An 18432-nucleotide genomic window follows, 5' to 3' on the forward strand; every position below is an offset into this window, starting at 1 on the left:
CCTGAATCCTAAACAAGTACTCTAAGAAGCCAAAAGGAGGGATCAACAGAATCTGTTTTCCTACTAGAGGAGCTGTGGGTGTTGGGAGCACAGAGGACTGGAGAATTTCAAAGGGGAAGTTGGGCTCCTTCCTTTCACTAATTTTGCATATTTAAATTAGATTCTCTGTATGCATACATATGAAACTATGTAATGGCTACTAGGAACTGAGTCCAGTTTATGTTGAAATGCCAAGCGGCGAGGGTTTAATGGGTCATTTAAGTACATTCTAGCACTTTGGGTTTCATTTTGTTAAATTTCTGATTCATGTGGGAATTTTTCTCCAAACATAATTTCCACAAAATATTGTTTGTTAACTAGTCCATCAGGAAGCTCAACTGTACGTAAGCATTTGGGCCTCTCGGCCACAGAATCTCATTGTAGTTTAAGAATATACACGTGGGCATTGGTATATCCTCTCAATCATTTTATACTAGAATAGCATGTGTGTTCTAGGGAATAAACACAAACAAATGGAAAGTAAAAGTAATAACCCGAGCCGGGCACAGCAGCATGTGCCTGTACTTTAAACTGTTCTATACATGAAGCAGGGGGAGACACTTGGGCATGGGCGTTCCTACCAGCCTGACGAAACATGATAAGACTCTGTCAAAAATCAAGAGATTCCAAAGGCATCCCTGTTTGCTCTCTCTGCCACCTGTGTGTCCCGTTTATCTTAGATGATAAAGCCTCTGTTCTGTGACATTTACTAACTTGGCATATTAGAATGCTGATTATAGAATCCACAGCCGTATTTCTTAGGTAACAAGCATTCTCTCCTGTATTTCCTGCTCCTACCTCTGATGCTGCCTTGCTAATTTGGGTCCAGATGCATGGATTTTAGTGGTGGGTTAAATAAGTCGCTTTCCTCTCAATGCAAGCTGAAGATTCAGTCAGAAGAGAAACTACAGATGTGAAATAGAAGAAACACAATAAACGAAATTAAGACTACACTTCTCCAACGAGGAAAAGGAGTTCCAGTTATTTTTAGCTTCTTTATTATGCAGATGTAGCTAAATTACATCTCAAAAAAATAATTCTATGATGCCTGACACTAAGTTAAAACAATAATGCTTGTATTTGATCCTGTGATAGTTGGGAGTTCATTCTTTATTTTTAGAACAACCTGGGCTTTTTTCTTTTCTCTAATGCTTCTCATGAATTGAATATTTTGAAAAATGAGACAATTTTCAGGATGTACCTCTGCAAAAAAAAAAGTCATGTCCTTGTTTGCTGGTCAATGACACTTCTAGAGTGAGTGAGATAAACTCTGCTTGTCTGAGGAGTACTCAGTGAGTGCAAAAAAGCAAGCCAGTCCAGAGACAGTTGAGGCGAGCTCACTGGCTGTGTGATGTTTGATGCACTGCAGCACTCCGGGGCCTGCAAGCAGAATTGGAGGGGGACCAGGATTGAAACACTCCTGGGAGCAGTGGCTGGGATCCAGGAGTCTTCCTTTAGGAAGTGGAAAACTTATTATAAAGAATGGTAGGGGGAAAATAACAAACAAACAAACAAACAAACAAAAAATACCCCCAAACCAAAAAACCAAAAGCATGTAAAAAAACAAACAACATCGACAAATACCTTAAACTTGGGGATCAAAGATGAGTGCATAAACCATAGGATGTCCATGAGAAGGAGACAGAGAGGGCTGGGACTCTACCATAAACTGGGCTCTGTGGGAAGCAAAGTGCTGCTGCTGCTGCTGCTGCTGCTGCTGCTGCTGCTGCTGCTGCTGCTGCTGCTGCTGCTGCTGTTGCTGCTGCTGCTATTTCCCAGAAGGGACTGGGACTTGTTGAGGAGACAGACATGAGAATCTGAATGTTCTTTCTCATTGACTGCACTGTGCAGTTATTCCTAAATCAAAACAAGAAGTAGGTTCACACTTCGTGCTGGCCAGACTAGTAAATGCTGATCCTCCTCAGGTTGTCAAGTAAAATACTGCACAGTGGAAGAGAAATGCAAAAGGCACATCTGGGTGTGATGTTCACTTATCAGGAGAAGTGGGCTGTGGAGTCTAGAAACTCCCACGCGGGTTTTACCTCGGAGTGTGACTAATGGCACAGAGGAGTCTCAGCGCACCAGCATGTTTGAGAAGCTGCCTAGTAACAGAGTTGCAGGTGTTTCAGGGTTTCAAACTCCGTACACCTCTGTTTTTCTGTTACAAAAGACACCTTCCTAAACGTTTACCTTCACCATGGTAAAAGCGCATTAAGAATCTTACTCTGAGAGACAAACTGAAGGACAAAAAAGAAGAAAGAATAAATTATCCTCTAGTGAAATCCATTGTTAAGGTTTTCCTTTTCCACTCTGAATAATTCTAGATATCACACATTGATGTGTACCCTCTATTTCTCTTACATAGTTTATGAGTCACAATAGATTCCTGTTACATTCATTTTGTTTCAAGGGAAAAAAAATAAAAGTAGTGTTTTCAGCATTCAGATACTTGGGGGGAAATCTGCACCAGCACGACTACTTAAAAGTACAATTAACTTGTGGGGTAAGAATGTGCCAGTGTAGAGAGTCAGTTTTCCTGTTCCATTACTTGGGTTTGGGGAACAAATTCGGGTCATTAGGCTTGGTAGCAAGCACCCTTACCTGATGAGATACCTAAGCAGGTGTCCTAGCTAGGGTTTCTATTGCTGTGATAAAACACCATGTCCAAAAAGCAAGTCAGGAGAAAGGGGTTTATTTGGGTCACACTTACACATTATAGTTCATTACTGAAGGAAGCCGGGATAGAATATCAATCACGGCAGGGACCTAAAGACAGGAGCTGGTGTAGAGCCCATGGAGGAGTGCTGCTTACTGGCTTGTTCCTCATGGTTTCCTCAGCCTGCCATTTTAAATAGAACCCAGGACCAATAGTCCAGGGATGGCACCACCCACAAAGAGCCAGGCTCTCCCACATTAACCACTAGTTAAGGGAATGCCCTACAACTGGATCATATAGAGGCATTATCTCAATTGAGATGCCCTTCTTTCAGATAACTCTAGCTTGTGTCAAGTTGACATAAAACTAGACAGCTCAATGTGTCTACATTTTAAAAAGATGTTAGGTATAAAGTGCTAACAAAAAATTTTAATTATTAATAATTAAAGATTAAATTTATTACTTTTAATTATTAAGATAAATAATGGGTTAGGGAGATTGCTTGGTTGGTAAAGCGCCTATTATGCAACCATGGCAAAGCACCTACTGTGCAAGCATGATGACCTGAGTTCCAATTCCCAGCATTCACATAACAAACTAGAAAAATTGCTGTGCATCTGTGACTCTAGCATTGCCAGGAGAAGCAGGAAATCTATGGAGCTCACTGGCCAACCTGCTTAGTTCAGCTAGTGAATTCCACATTCACTGAGTGCACACATGTGTATACACACACATGCACATATATACATGCACATATACATGCACTCACAACGCATATACATGTTCACACTCCCATATGCACACACTATTATATACCTGCACACACATGTACACACCCACATGTACACACCACACACATGCTTGCTCACACTCCCATACGCACACACTCATGTGCACACATGCATACACACATGCACATACATGCATGTATACACACATGCACACACTCACATGTGCACACTACACACACTTGTGTGCTCTCGCTCTCTCTCTCTCTCTCTCACACACATACACACACAAGACACACACACACAACATACTCATATGCATGCACCAGAAGAAACATAGTACTGAGAAGTCACCTGAATTGTCAGGTTACACTGAGAGGTGTGCTACTCATTCAACCCACCACTAAAATCCATACATCATGTTTTCTTCCTAGACCTGAGAAGACTAAATTGGCATAACTGGGATCTTCCATCTCTGTGAGTCCACTACATTTCAGCTTGGTAATTTTCAAACTCAGCTGAGCCTAGTCACAAAGAAACTGAGAAAACTTAGTCCTCTCGGGAGCTGCTCAATGGAATTCAGTAGAGATCCGAGGAAGTTGAATTTTTAACAGTGTTCCTTGGCAAGTCTGGATATAACCACTGCATCCATATGTCCACAGCAGAGAAAGCCTTTGTTGAAAAGCTCGCTCGGTGCAAGTCAAGCAAGGGATCATGCTGTAAATTCACACAGTGTAAAGTCACAGGGAGGAGAGGGCCACTGTGGTGTGTTTGTGAGAACAGTGAGGCCTAGATGCATGGTTCCTTTGTAAACGCCTCATTCCTAGTATGCACATACTGTATGCCACCACTAACATTAGTGATCTACAGCACTTTCTTTATCATTATAGAAATGACTTAGGACTTGCCAATCATTGTTCTAAGAACATGTGCACTCATACAAACACACATACACACACATACACACATACACACACATACACACATACACATACACACACATACACACATACACATGCATACACACACATACACATGCATACACATGCATACACAGACATACACACACATACACACGCATACACACATACACACACACACATACACATGCATACACACACATACACACGCATACACACACATACACACACAGACACATACACACACATACACACACACACAAACACACATACACACACACACACAGAGGTTTAAGGAGAGAAGGGGAAAGAGAGACTTATTCTATAACCTAGAGAAAACACAGGAAGAAAAGCTCACCCACACAAGAAAACATCTGAACATAGGAAAACTGCCTTCATCTACCTGGGGAGAAGGGGTTCTCTCCTGTGAGATTGCAAAGGAAGCGGTCAAGCCTTTTAAAGGTCTGTCTCCTTCCCTCAGAGTCCTCTTAGAATATATCACAGTCAAGAGGCCTCCATTTGATATCATTTTGTTTTCCACAAAATAGTATCCATAAGTAGTGTGATTACCTGATGGGGCTGGTAACCTTCTAGGAGATGTTTTTTAAAAGGCATATTTACTCATCTGGATAGAAGGCATGACATCTCAATAGATAGATTAGGCTATAACTTTAAGCAAGAATCTTTGAAGGCCGTAGTAGAAGGCAACATAAACAGGTTGAAGAATTATCTGTGATAACTACAAGAAGACTATTGCCCTGACACTTGGGATTTCCTCAGATGGATAAACAGAGGAAGACAGTGAACATGGTAGCCCTGCCAGGTGCTTACGCAAGCTGCCAGGGAAAGTAGGTGCAACCACATCTTCAAAAAAAACGTGAAACCAATGGGAAAAATAATACAATAAGTTACAATTTATATTTGTAAAATTTTGACCCTTTGGCTTGTCAAAATTGATAGCTGTACTAATGGAAAGCCAACCTATGCCTACCAAGAAATTTCCTAAGCACGTTGCACATTTATTCCATGGGAAAACAAACAATCCACAGGGTTACAGACACAGAGAGTCAGAGTCGCCAAGCACCGTGGAGTGTGCACCCATACACTCATGCTTACTAGGAACCATTGCTCACTCCTGACAGTGAATGGCAGAAAGGTGACCAATGTTAACATGTTTCTTTACCCTGACAGGTTTGTAGTTTAAATCTTGAAGGAAAACTTAAACTAAGAATATGAAAACATATCACGCAAGAATGCATATGCCCAACCCAGGCTGCTTTGTTTTCCCAACCTTCTCCTCATTCACGGTCTCAGCTCACACATTATCTTTCCTCACTATCTTTCTAGATTACTTTAGAGAAAGGTAGTTATTTATTAACTCCTTTATGCAAAGTCTACTAAGTAGCTACCATAAATTTTACCAGGATGATAGAAAGCATTTTCCACACACTATAAATGTGGTTGTAATTTTCCTATGAATAGTAGCTTTCTTGACTGTTTGCACAATAATATACTGACGAGGATATGAGAATATGTCCTCATCCTGTTGAATATGTATGCATGTGTGCATTTGTGCATATACATGCAAAAGTAAATGTGTGTATTTTGAGTGTGCATATTTGTGTATGTGTGTGTGTGCGTTTTGGTGGGGGTTATATATATATATATCTGCCCATGTGTTTGGATGGGATATTTGTGTATGTGTGTGTGCGTGTTGGTGGGGGTTATGTATATCTGCCCATGTATTTGGGTGGAATATTTGTGTATGTGTGAATGGGCATGTTTGTTTGTATGCCAAAACATGTTCATGTGTGTGCATGTGTTTGCGTATTTGTAAATTTGTGGAAGGGGAAACATGTTTCTGTATACTTGTGTTTGTGTCTGAGGGTGACTGAGAATGTCTGCGAATGTGTGTAAGTGTGTGTGTATGTGTGTGTGCAGGTATACATGTATGTACTTGTGCACGTATGTGTGTGTGCATGTATGTGTGTGGTTGTGGATGTATCCTAAATATTCTCTGTATAGGTGTAATTCTGAGACATTTTACAGTGAAGACCCTTATGACAGCTCCTCACAGTTTTGAGATGGGCCCCTGGACATCATTCAGCATGCTGCTGTGATTGTGACAATTCTTAGATTTCCTGAAACCCCATCCTGGATGGTTACATTAGGTTAACAAGATCTGGTATATAGAAATTTCCACCTTGATGATGTCATAAACAGACTGTGTTTTCCTTATCCACCTGCCTTTCGGTTTTCTCATTTGTTGTCAGCTCCTCTTACATATCCCATCTTACTGTATTTCAGGAATGAACAGAATAATGGAACATATCCACACAGACTGAGTGAAGCTGATGTGTGCAAATCAGTGTATGAATTCACATATATTGTCTCCTCTGATGTACCCAGAAGTCCCTCATCCAAATATCTTCAAAACATATGTGTATCTACTCTTCTACCAATAAGATAGCCTCTACCCATGGAGATGATTTTACTTGCAAGAGAACATCTTCTCAAAGTGAATTTGAATAAAGATAAAAATAATATATCTATTATCAAAAGTCTGGGACAGAACTGACTTCCTCCAAATTTATACTCATTACAAATGATGGTGCAAAATTCAACAACAAAGATCTTTGAAGCCCTAGAAATTAGTGACTGAGAACGGGATATGAAGTAATTTAATTGACACGTTTAAGAAAAAAAAATGCGTAATAATGCAGACTCGTTAAATGAACCGAATGAGGGTTAAATGGCGCTAAATGGGTTTCTATCAGCAGGTTGTAGTGTTTTTCATGAACATTTGGAGGATGCTGATGGTGTTGGTTTGTCACTGCCTGACAGGAACCACCTAAAGAGGAAAAATTTATTTGACTCAGAAGTTTCCATCTACCATTGCCTACATCCATTGTCTTAGGCTTGAGGTGAGGAATACCTATTGCAGAGTGGCTATGATGGAGCAGAGGTCCTCAGCCCAGGGGGCACGGAAAGGGAGCCAGAGACGGGAGGAGCAGAGGACTGGGTATCCTTAGCGCGTGCTCTCGGTGAGCTACTTCCTCTTCCTTCTGACAACCATTTTCCAGTAAGCATACTATGAATCCACTGAGGACTTAATCAGTCCGATGGTGTGATCAGGGCTCTCTGGATCTAAATCGGTTCTCAGAAGATGATGAGTTGGCAGACGCACACCTGACACATGAGCCTTGGGGACACCATCAATGCTAACTTAACTCTGACCAGTACTCAACGGGGGAGTACCTGTGATCTCCGCGCTCATCTGGCCTGTGAGCACGTGTGTCTTGCCCTACGCCAGCCTAAGCTCAGGCCAATGAATTAGAGGGCCTGGTGAGTCTCGGCAATCCGAACCAAAGCGGTGAAGTTAGATGGCACAAGTCTTGCTCCGGTCCCAAGCTTTCTTTGGCAGCCTTTCAGGAATGAGGCGGCAGGCTTTTTGTGTGACGGAGATGGACATTAACTAGGCAGCACCGCGCATTAGCTTCGAAGAGCAGGGCGTTCTCATGTTTCCAGCACATCCAAATGTCTTGTCTTATTATTTGTATTTTCTCTATTCTTAGCTCGGGATGGTTGGAGGCTTTGAATTCTCTCCCTATGTGAGTTTCCCAGATATTATATATCTAACTGCTTCAAATAGCAGGCTAAAATGGAGTGGTCTCTGTAGACAGGTAAATCAGGGTCAAATAAGACATGGCATGTACACCTTATGCACATAGAGACAGAGACAGTTGGGGCTCCTGCACGCACGGTGTGATGTCTGAGTTTTTTCTACTAGATTTCTAGTGTTGGTCCCCAACCTGTGTCATCTCTGTCTTTCTGTGCGTAAGCTGTGCTTATATACTCATCCATTTTTTGAATGACCCCGGTTTAGGCCATCCCTATCTGGAGACTAACCTCAATAAGTGTTGTGAATGGGTACAAAAAGTTCCATTCTTACCCGATATCAGGCCACCCTGTCAATTCAACACCCTGGATGTTTTGGCTCAAGGAACTTAACCAGTCAAGGAATGGCAATTCCTATTGGTCACGTTAGACTGGTGTGACAGTGTCTTTCTGTTGTCTACTGTTGTCTTTCTGTTGTCTTTCTGTTGTCTTCTGTTGTCTCCATCTCTGCTTGTTGGGTCTGTTCTCAGATTGATTCACAGTAATCATAGAAGCTCAAGCTTCTTATTCACTTCAGTTCCAACATCCCCAGAGAGGGCTTCACTGTATTCAATTGTCTCTGACACGATTAAAAGTCTAGCTCTGAAACTTACTCTGGGAGAAGGGATGAGATACTTGTGTTTGCTGGATCTGCCTCAAAGTCCTAATCAGACTGACTGTGAATGTCTGGTTTGCCCAGACCAAACTTGTAGGGAAGAAAAGTAGATGCAGGGTTTCAGATGCAAGCAACTTCCTGAACTTCCTCCACTGCCTCTGAACTTTAGCCACAGAAGGACGGTAGGGAGAAAATCAATGGTGGCACTGGAATGACAATAGGTTGCAGCTCACAGGGCCAATTTTATGACATTGAGGAGAGATGAGTTTGAGCACACCATAGTAAGGAATATCTGTAGGGCAGAGGTCTAGGAATACACTACAGATACCCAAGTTTCTACTCACTGCATTGTGGTTCTGAATTGACCTGATTATCGACAGTATCACAGCAGTCTGTGAGTATGAGTGTGGCATGATACAGCTTTCTGTAAAGATTATTAAAAGTGTCTATCAAATTTTCAAGTATGTGCAACTTCAGCCCAGAATTCTAATTCTAGGACTCAATCTATTGTTTGTTTGTTTTTTAAAGTCACTATATCTGACCAAAGAACTTAGAAACGGTGACTAAGACAGTGTGCTTGCTAGTTTTCAAGTTAGAGTCACCTGGAAAAGGAATGTCAGTTGAGGAACCCTATAGGGAACATTACAACAGAAGTGCTTAACCTATTACTCTATCTGACCTTTGGCCTTACATTCTATGCAACAGCTTAGACTGCGGCCAGCAACTAAGCTGATGTTCTCAGGTAACCGTGATGTTCAGCAGCAGAGTTAAATTAGCAACAACGTGGTGGGGAAAAAGATCATACCCACTGTCAGCATCAGTTTCCTCTTTTCATATACTTGAGATTATATTAAATATGAAGCTTTTCTAAAATAACTTACTATCTAACTGCGCTGAGCCAGCTTCCCATGCCTTGTTCTCTCGGTGAGTGTGCACCGTGTGCCACTCTTGAGCTCTAAAGGGTTGGCTAATGTTCTTCCCACTCACCTTCCTCATATACTCTCAAATCAGGGTTATTCGTCAATTTACTATAGATGGTCTCGTGTTTAAGTGTAGAAAGTTGGAGGAGTTTTTGCTTAATTCTGTTCTACCCAGAGCATAAATCATCCTGTTAAAATGCAAAGTTCATCAAAAAAATTTTTTCACGATCCAAGATATTCAAAGTTATACTCATACAAGCTCAAAATTCTATAAATTATCTGAGCACATACCCTGCCTTGATTAGCCTTTCCTGCTTTTGGTCAGGATGATTTTTTATGTTTCTGCCTTCTCTCAAAAAGCAATCTTGGGGATATTGATAACAGCATAGCCTCAGAGGTAGAGAAGGCTGAAGATATGAAAAGACCACACTCCTCCCTGACAAAATCAACTTGACAAGATATAATCTTTGGTTTTGTAAGTTTTTGTTATCAATCAAATACCTTGGTAAGTTTATTTGTTATCAATTAAATACCATTGGGGGGGGGGATGTGAGGGAAAAGCCTAATCTATAGGTTGTATACAGAATGTTCTAAGTTTCTCAATAAGTTGTTAGAAATGATCATGAAAAAAAGACATTACTACATGATAGAATATTTGGCAAATACAAGACACAATACAGGTGCCAGTAAATATGGTCTGGGTGAAAATATTAAAGAAGAAAAACATACAGAAAAACAAATGTAAACGTAGGCATTCCAGATGCGGTGAGGTTAGGCTGAAGGATGGACAGACTATGGGCAGAAATTGAAATAAAAAGCTCCCTGAACACTATGGGGTTACAGAGGCTGGGGTGGGAGGCAAGAAAAACAATGGAGCATTAAAGTGTACAGACAGCCAAATGACAAAAATTTAAAGCCCAGGAGTCTCAGGTCACAACATGTGGGGCAGAAAAACAACACTGGGAAAATAATTATAGAGAATTTCACCACCTTACAATGAAATCTATAAGATTTCTGTCCAGCAAAATATCAAATTTGTACAACTTCAGCTCAGAGCTTTAATTCTAGGATTTAATCTTAAAACAAACAAAAATACCATTACATGTTGTGGATTGCCCTGGTGCGGTTTGTATTCTGATGTTAATTCTGCTTCCTCAAGAGGGGCTGTACTTAAGTGATTTCATGTGAACCTTCTCCCCATTTTAACTGGTTAAATAAAGGCTAGAGCCTGTGATTGGGCATCGGGAGGGAAAAACGGGGCTGGAAGTTTTGGAGAGTGTGGGAAAAGAGAAAGAAGATGGAGGAAGATGGAGGAAGAAGAGGTAGAAGGAAGATGGAGCAGAACCACGTGGCCTGGAGAAGCCACAAGTAGCAAGGGATCTCATAGCTGGGGAATAGTGGTAGATCTGACCAATCTAGGCGTGCAGTTTATAAAAATTATAACTAGTTGTGTGGCTTTTGGCATGGGCTTATTGTGGTTGGAGATTTACTGCAACAATTATATCTGATCAGAAGAGCTTGGAAATGGTGACTAAGACAGTGTGTTCCTTAGTTCTCAAGGTTAACTTGACACAAGGAAGAGACACCCTGAAAGAAAACAATTGAGGAATCCTATACAGAAATTAGAGCGAGAAATTTAGTGTCACATGCCCACAGTATCTGTATTTTAAGACAATAGAAATGAGAAGTGTCTCCAGGGATGTGTTCTCTAGAAGTTTTTCCCTGCTCTGGTGAGTGGCCCCATACCAGTGTGCATACAGCCATACTGATTGGACTCAGTGGATTATTTAGAAGGCAAGAAGTTGGGAATAAGACTTGTTTGTTTGCAGTGGGTCCAGAAGGAATTGGAGGGAGGGAGTAAAAGTTAGTTTGATTAAAATACATTGTATACATCTATAAAATGTCAGACCTGAGTGATTTTGAAATATACTCAAGTCAATAGAGAATCAAAAATCAAGTAAAGATCATGGGAACATATTAGGAAAAAATAAAACCAAAAAGCAATTATTTAGATTTCTAGTGCACTACGCACATGCAGCTTAAACTAATGCAAAATAGGAAAAAATAAAGTAATGCATAGAAAAGTCAAAAACAAAGTAACACAATGATCTTAATTTAAAATTCAAAGTGAAGATTTGATTATCTAAACAATTAATTATGTTGCTGCTGGCAACAAGTTATCCATCCAGAAATTAAGAAGACTATGTTCCCATACTTACTAAAGACACTAAGAAAACAATTAGAAGATGTTACAAAGAATAACATGTTGGTAAATCTGAGGAAATGGAAAGATTTCTTAAACTAGAGCCTCCAAAACTGGGGTAAGAGGTTAGACATTGACACAGTTGGAGACTTGTTACCAAAAGCTAGTCTACAGGTTTAGTCTTCACATTTTTATGTGTCTGTGCATCTGAGTGTTTGTGTATTTCTGTAAATGCCTTGAGGACAACTTGCAGGAGTCACTTTTCTCCTTTTACCATGTGGACCCCAGGGATGAAACTCGATTATTCCGGCTTGATAACAAGTACCTTTATCCACTGAAGCATCTTGCCAGTTGTGAATCTATAACTTTTAAATTGTCAATTAAGACAATTCTAGATTCAGAGCTGGAGGGATGGCTCAGCAGGTAAGAGTACTGTTGCTCTTTGAGGACCCATGTTTGCTTTCCAGCAAACACAAAATGGCTCACAACTGCCCATACCTCCAGTTCCAGGGACTCTGATGACTTCTGCACACACACACACACACACACACACACACACACACACACACACAGGCAAACACTCATATGAATCAAATAAAAATAAAAATTTATTTTTAAAAGAAAATTATAGAGCCAGGCAATTTCAGTAGTGAATTCTTTCAAGTATTTAGAGAATGAGTCACACTGAATTTTCCAAAGAAAAGTTTTTTTAAAAAGATAAATTTCATCTTGTTTTATAGAGGCAAGATAATCTTACTACAGACACCTACTACAAATATTACAGGGAAAAATTGTGAAGTACTTCAGTAAATCTCACGTATAAAGATGCAAACAAAATGTATGTGAGTTTTTAGAAAAGGCACTGCTCTAGTATTTAGATGATATTTTGACCAATGTAGGATTTAACATTACTTCAGGAATACAAAACCATTTATAACATGTGACAAAAAACCTTTGCACTTAAGACATGAAAGAATCATATTTTAATTACAACATGCAAATTTTATATACATGTAATTTATTATTATATGTTAAAATACTATATACACAAAGACACGCACACATGCGTGCACGCACACGCGCGCGCACACACACACACACACACACACACACACACACGCATGCACAATCTGATTGGCACTAGAGAAAGGTAGAGCCTGAAGAGAAAATAATGGTCATGACAACAAAGACAAGCCATTAACCCAGAGGTCAAGCCCGTCTAGCAGTTGCAGGGGTTAAATGGACCCAGGCGTGTGATTGTCGACCATGTATAGTGCTGTCACCAGCAGCGGTTCACACAGAATATGGTATACATCAGAAAGCAGAAGGTCACCTCTGGCACATTAGCTGTGAGGTGAGCAGGAGAGTCACTGAATTGGGAGTCCCTCGATATCCTTCTTAAGTGGAAGGAGGGAAAGGAAAGGACTGAGGGAGGGGCTTGGTGCCTGCAGACTGGAATCATGTCCGACACACTGGATCTCCTATTTCTGCCTTGGCTCCCATCATCATTGAGAGATGATACAAAGAGGCAGATGTCCTGAGAGGAATGAGTTAGTCCATTCCCACCTGAACTGGACGCAGGCATGCAAGGATCCACAGTGACACCGGGTATCATAGACATGAGATCTAAGGAGTTAATGTTGTGATGAAACATTTGCCAGTGTGAGACCTCATCAGCACAGGAGACGGCTTTCTGAACAGAACACAGATGTCTCAGGCACTAAGCTCAAAAATTAATAGATGGGACCTTATGAAACTGGAAAGCTTCTGTGAGTCAAAGGATAGCGTCATTAGGACAAAAACAACAGCATACAGATTGGGAAAAATTCTTCACTAACCCTAAATCTGACAAAGGGCTAATACCTAAAAATAAATATATAAATACCTCAAGGCATTAGACGTAAAAAATCCCATGGGGTACAAAGCTAAACAGAATTTTCATCAGAGGAATCTCGAATGGCTGAGAAGCATCTACAGAATTGTTCAGCATCCTTAGTCACCTGGGAAATGCAAATCAAAACAACTCTGAGATTTCACCTTATACCAGTCAGAAAGGCTAAGATAAAAACCTCAAAGGACAGCACCTGCTGGTGAGGTTGTAGATCAAGGGGAACAATACTCCATTGCTGGTGGGAGTGCAAGCTTGGATATCAATTTGGCATTTTCTCAGATGATTCTACCTCAAGACTCAGCCATACCACTCCTGGGCATATACACAAAAGATGCTCCAACAGCCCACAGAACACTTGCTCACTTATGTTCATAGCAACTTAATTCATAATACCCAGAAACTGGAAATAACCTAGATGTCCCTCAACTGAAGAATGGATACAGAAAATGTGGTTCATTTACACACTGAAATACTACTCAACCATTAAAAACAAGGACATCATGAATTTCACAGGCAAATGCATGAAACTAGAAAATACCATCCTGAGTGAGGTAACCTAGACCCAAAAGGACATACATGGTATGTACTCACTTACTTATAAGTGAATATTAGCCATAAAGTACAAGATAACTGTGCTATAACCAATAAACCCAAAGATGCCAAATAACAAAAAGGACCCAAGGGAGAATTTTTCAATCTTCTTCAGAAGAAGAAACAAAATAGATATCAGAGGTCAATGGATGGAGGGAACTGGGTAGAATAGCGGATGGGGAGGGAAGCAGGTTTGGAGGGGGAGAGAATATGTAGGGAGAGCAGGGAAGAGAGAAGTGAGATCAGTGGGTGGGGTAATCTTTAGGATGTGTCAGAAACTTGGCATGGGGGAAGGCCTCTGAGGGTCTGTGAGGCCAACTCTAGTTCAGACGCCTAGCAGTAGGTCATGTGGATCCTTAGGTGTCTACTTTCTGTAGCCAGGCAAGACTCCAAATGGAGGGATAAGTACAGCAACCCACCCATAAAACTTTCAACCCAAAATGTGTTCTGCCTTCAATATGTACAGGGACAACGCTAGAACAGAGACTGAGGGAATGGCTAACCAGTGACTGCCCCAAATTGAGACCTGCCACATGGGCAGCAATCAATCCCTGACACTATTAATGATACTTTGTTATGCTTACCACAGGAACCTAGAGAAACCTAGCATAACTGTCCTCTAAGACAGGCCACCCTGTAGGACGAGCTAAGTGGGAGAAATAAGGAGAGGAAGAGGGGGAATAAAGGGAGGAGGAGGAGAAGGAGGAAAAGGAGCTAAGGGTGAGATGGAGAATGAGAGATGGGGACATGAAGGCTGATGTTTACTTCTCTGTAGCAGTCAAAGGTAGTTGGTATATCTAGGTTGGATATTGGGTTACACCTCTGATTATAAGGGCATCTTGTTATTGATCATTACCAAATATATAAACCTTTGATTAATCTTTAAGCATTAGAGTCTCATTTTTCTACAGGGCCTGCATGGTTGGTGAAAGGGTCTGGGCAATGCCCAGCCTTGCACAAATAGTGTAGAAGATTGGTAGAGCCATCTCCCATGTTGGCATCTCATGGGTGGCAGGGCTGGTGTTTCTGGCTGGCCGTTACTAGGTGCGGCACACACATGGCCTCGTGGCCTCGGAACATGGCATCTGATCTAGGCAGAGACACTGCAGCCTAGACAGTCAGCTTGACCATTGGCTGCTTTTAAAAATAATTACAACAACAACACCCAGCTGCCAATAGAAAGAGATGCAGAGACTCACACCCAAACATTAGCTGGTGCTTGGGGAGTCTTAAGGAAGAGGTGTGATTGAGGGACCCAAAGAGGATAGGGACTCTACAGGAAGACAACAGAGTCAACTAACCTGGACCCTTCGGGACCCCAGAGACTGAATCACCAACCAAAGAACAAGCATGAGCTGGACCCAGGCTCCTGCACATATGTAGCAGATATGCAGCTTGGTCTTCATGTGGGTCCCCTAACAACTGGAGTGGGGCCTGTCTCTGAGCCTGTAGCCAGATTAGAGATCATGTTCCCCTAACTAGGCTGCCTTGTCTGGCCTCAGTAGGAAAGAATGCACCTAGTTGTGCAATGACTTGATGTGCAGGGGTGGGAGTGATGTTGGGAGTGGGGGGATGTTAGTAGAAGGAATAACACCCAGAGCGGGAAGGGGGCCCACTTTCTCAAAAGAGAAGGGAAAGGTGGAATGGGGGGAGAGCTTGCCTGAGGTGGTACTAGGAGGAGAAGGGCTGATGTTGGATTGAAATGTGAATAAATAAATTTTTTTTAAAAGAAAGAAAGAAACAAACAAAAGGGATTCACTAGCTCACCTGGGGCATTTAATTCAGTGTGTTTCTGTGGCTGAAACTTGTAAACTAAACTCCACTATATATCATTCTGGGCCCAAAGAAGCTATATTTCTCACCAAAATGTTACCTTATTTCTAAAAAATAAGTATTTCTGCAGGGACAACAGCTCAATATACAATAACAACATAATCTAATAATAACATAATCTTTAAATAATACATAATAACCAGGTTTTAGATGCCTAAGAGTGTGCCCCAAACTCCAAAATAATCACAGCAGTCTATTCTGTCAGAGTGTCTCGGGGACTGAATTTATTATTCAAACAGGACTTTCCTGAATTCATTTTAGGAGCAGACTTTCCTGTTTTATGTGTATTTCTTACCTGTATGCTGTCTGGTCCTCTACTCAGGTGGTATGCCTAATTCTTATTAGACAGACACCCAGTGCTTGTACTTCATAAGCACGGGGTAGATAGTTAAACGTGTCTGTTTAATTGGGACAAATAGTTTCTCTGATGTTCCTCTGTTCATTCTTCCCTGGAAACTCCAAATGACTCTACTTCATACTCCAAACCATTTGGCCGTTCTGCTTCATTGTGAACTGTTGGCTCCCTATCTGGGGCTATGCTCCTGTACAGTTTTTTTTATTATTATTATTTTCAATGAAACAGTAGTTTCATAGCCTGTCCCTAATGTAGACATAGTTGAAGGTATATAGTGCACAATGTTGAAGTAATTATTTAAAACGGCAGCTAGTCAAGCCCACTATCTAAGCTGTGGCGGCTCTGCCTAGCTCAGCAGTCATATTCTGTGGTCAGAAGCCACAGTGTGCCGCAGCTAGAAACAGCCAGCCAGAAGCACCAGCCCTGCCACCCATGAGATGCATGGGAGATGGCTCTGCCAATCTTCCATACTGTCTCCGCAAGGCTGGGCATTGCCCAGACCATCTAGCCATGCACGTGGGCCCGGTAAAAAAAAAAAAAAATGAGACTCTAATGCTTAAATATTAATCAAAGGCTTTATATGTTTGGTAATGCTCAATAACAATATGCCCACACAATTAGAGTTGTTTCCCAATTAGCTAACCTAAATATAAGTTGTTACTTGTGACTGCTCTCCATACCTGCGTGGCTCTTCAACCTCCTATATCTCTGCCCTCTCTAGCTCCTCCTCTTCCTTGCCTCGTCCTCTCCTTACTCCTCCCACCTTAGCTCCTCCTACAGCACAACATACAGCCATAATATCCCTGGAAACACTACATTTTCAAGCTTTCTTAAACGTCTATCTGTAACCTTTAGTCAGAAGTGCTGAGTGATAAACATGAGGGGTTTGTGTGAAGATTGGGTGGTAGGATTGTCAAAGACAAACATGGAAGGTAGCCATAGCCAAACAGCCGTTCCTTGTTACACTAGGCCATGTGCACACATGAAGCACAATATTTGTGATAGCATGGAAAAAACCCTGCACAGGACCAACTCAGACAAAGTCAAGATGGAGGAAGAAAGTGCCCATGAAGTACCGCCCTTACCTGGGAGCTACTGGTAATGGACAGCCCCAGAGGGAGGGCGGGTCAGCATCAGGTTTATTCAAGGATTGCGCCCCTGACAAATTACCCATGACCCAACAGGTGGTCCCACACCCACTTATGTATAAGCAGAATTAAATAGATTCAATAACTTACTAGTTTTTTTACACTTTTTAATTAATGAACTTATTGCATTTACTTATTTTGCGTCCCACTCACTGCCCCTTCTAGTCTACCCCTCCCACAATCCTTTCCACACCCCTTTTCCCCTTCTCCTCTGAAAGGGTGGGTCTCCCCTGGTTATCTCTGCCCTCACACATCAAGTCTCTGTGGGGCTAGGCACATCCTCTTCCACTGAGGCCAGACAAGGCATCTCAGCTAAAAGAATAGATCCCATGTACAGGCAACAGCTTTTAGGATAGCCCTTGTTCCAGTTGTTCAGGACACACATGAAGACAAAACTACACACCTGCTACATATGTGTGGGAAAGCCTAGGTTCAGCCCATGTATGCTCTTTGGTTGGTGGTTCAGTCTCTGAGAGTCCCAAGGGTCCAGGTTAGTTGACTCTGCTGAACTTCCTGTGGAGTTTCATCCCCTTCAGGGCCCACAATTCTTCCTCCTATTCTTCCATAAGAATCCCCAAGATCCATACACTGTTTGGCTGTGGGTATCTGTATCTGTTTGAGTCAGGTGCTGGGTGAAGCTTTTCAGAGGACAACCATGCTAGACACCTGTCTGCAAGCATAACAGAGTATCATCAATGGTGCAATGACTTAAATTTTAAAAGAGAACTCATGAAACTGGGTGGAAATCACAGTTGGGGGCTGGGGGAGAAGAATAGGGAAGAATTTAAGAAAGAAAAGACAGCAAAAGAATCTAAACATGAGTTTCAATTACATCATGAACATCATTCTGCATGATGTGCGTGTGGCTTCTTTCT

The sequence above is a fragment of the Arvicanthis niloticus genome, chromosome 16, assembly GCF_011762505.2.
Source record: "Arvicanthis niloticus isolate mArvNil1 chromosome 16, mArvNil1.pat.X, whole genome shotgun sequence".
NCBI lineage: Eukaryota > Metazoa > Chordata > Mammalia > Rodentia > Muridae > Arvicanthis > Arvicanthis niloticus.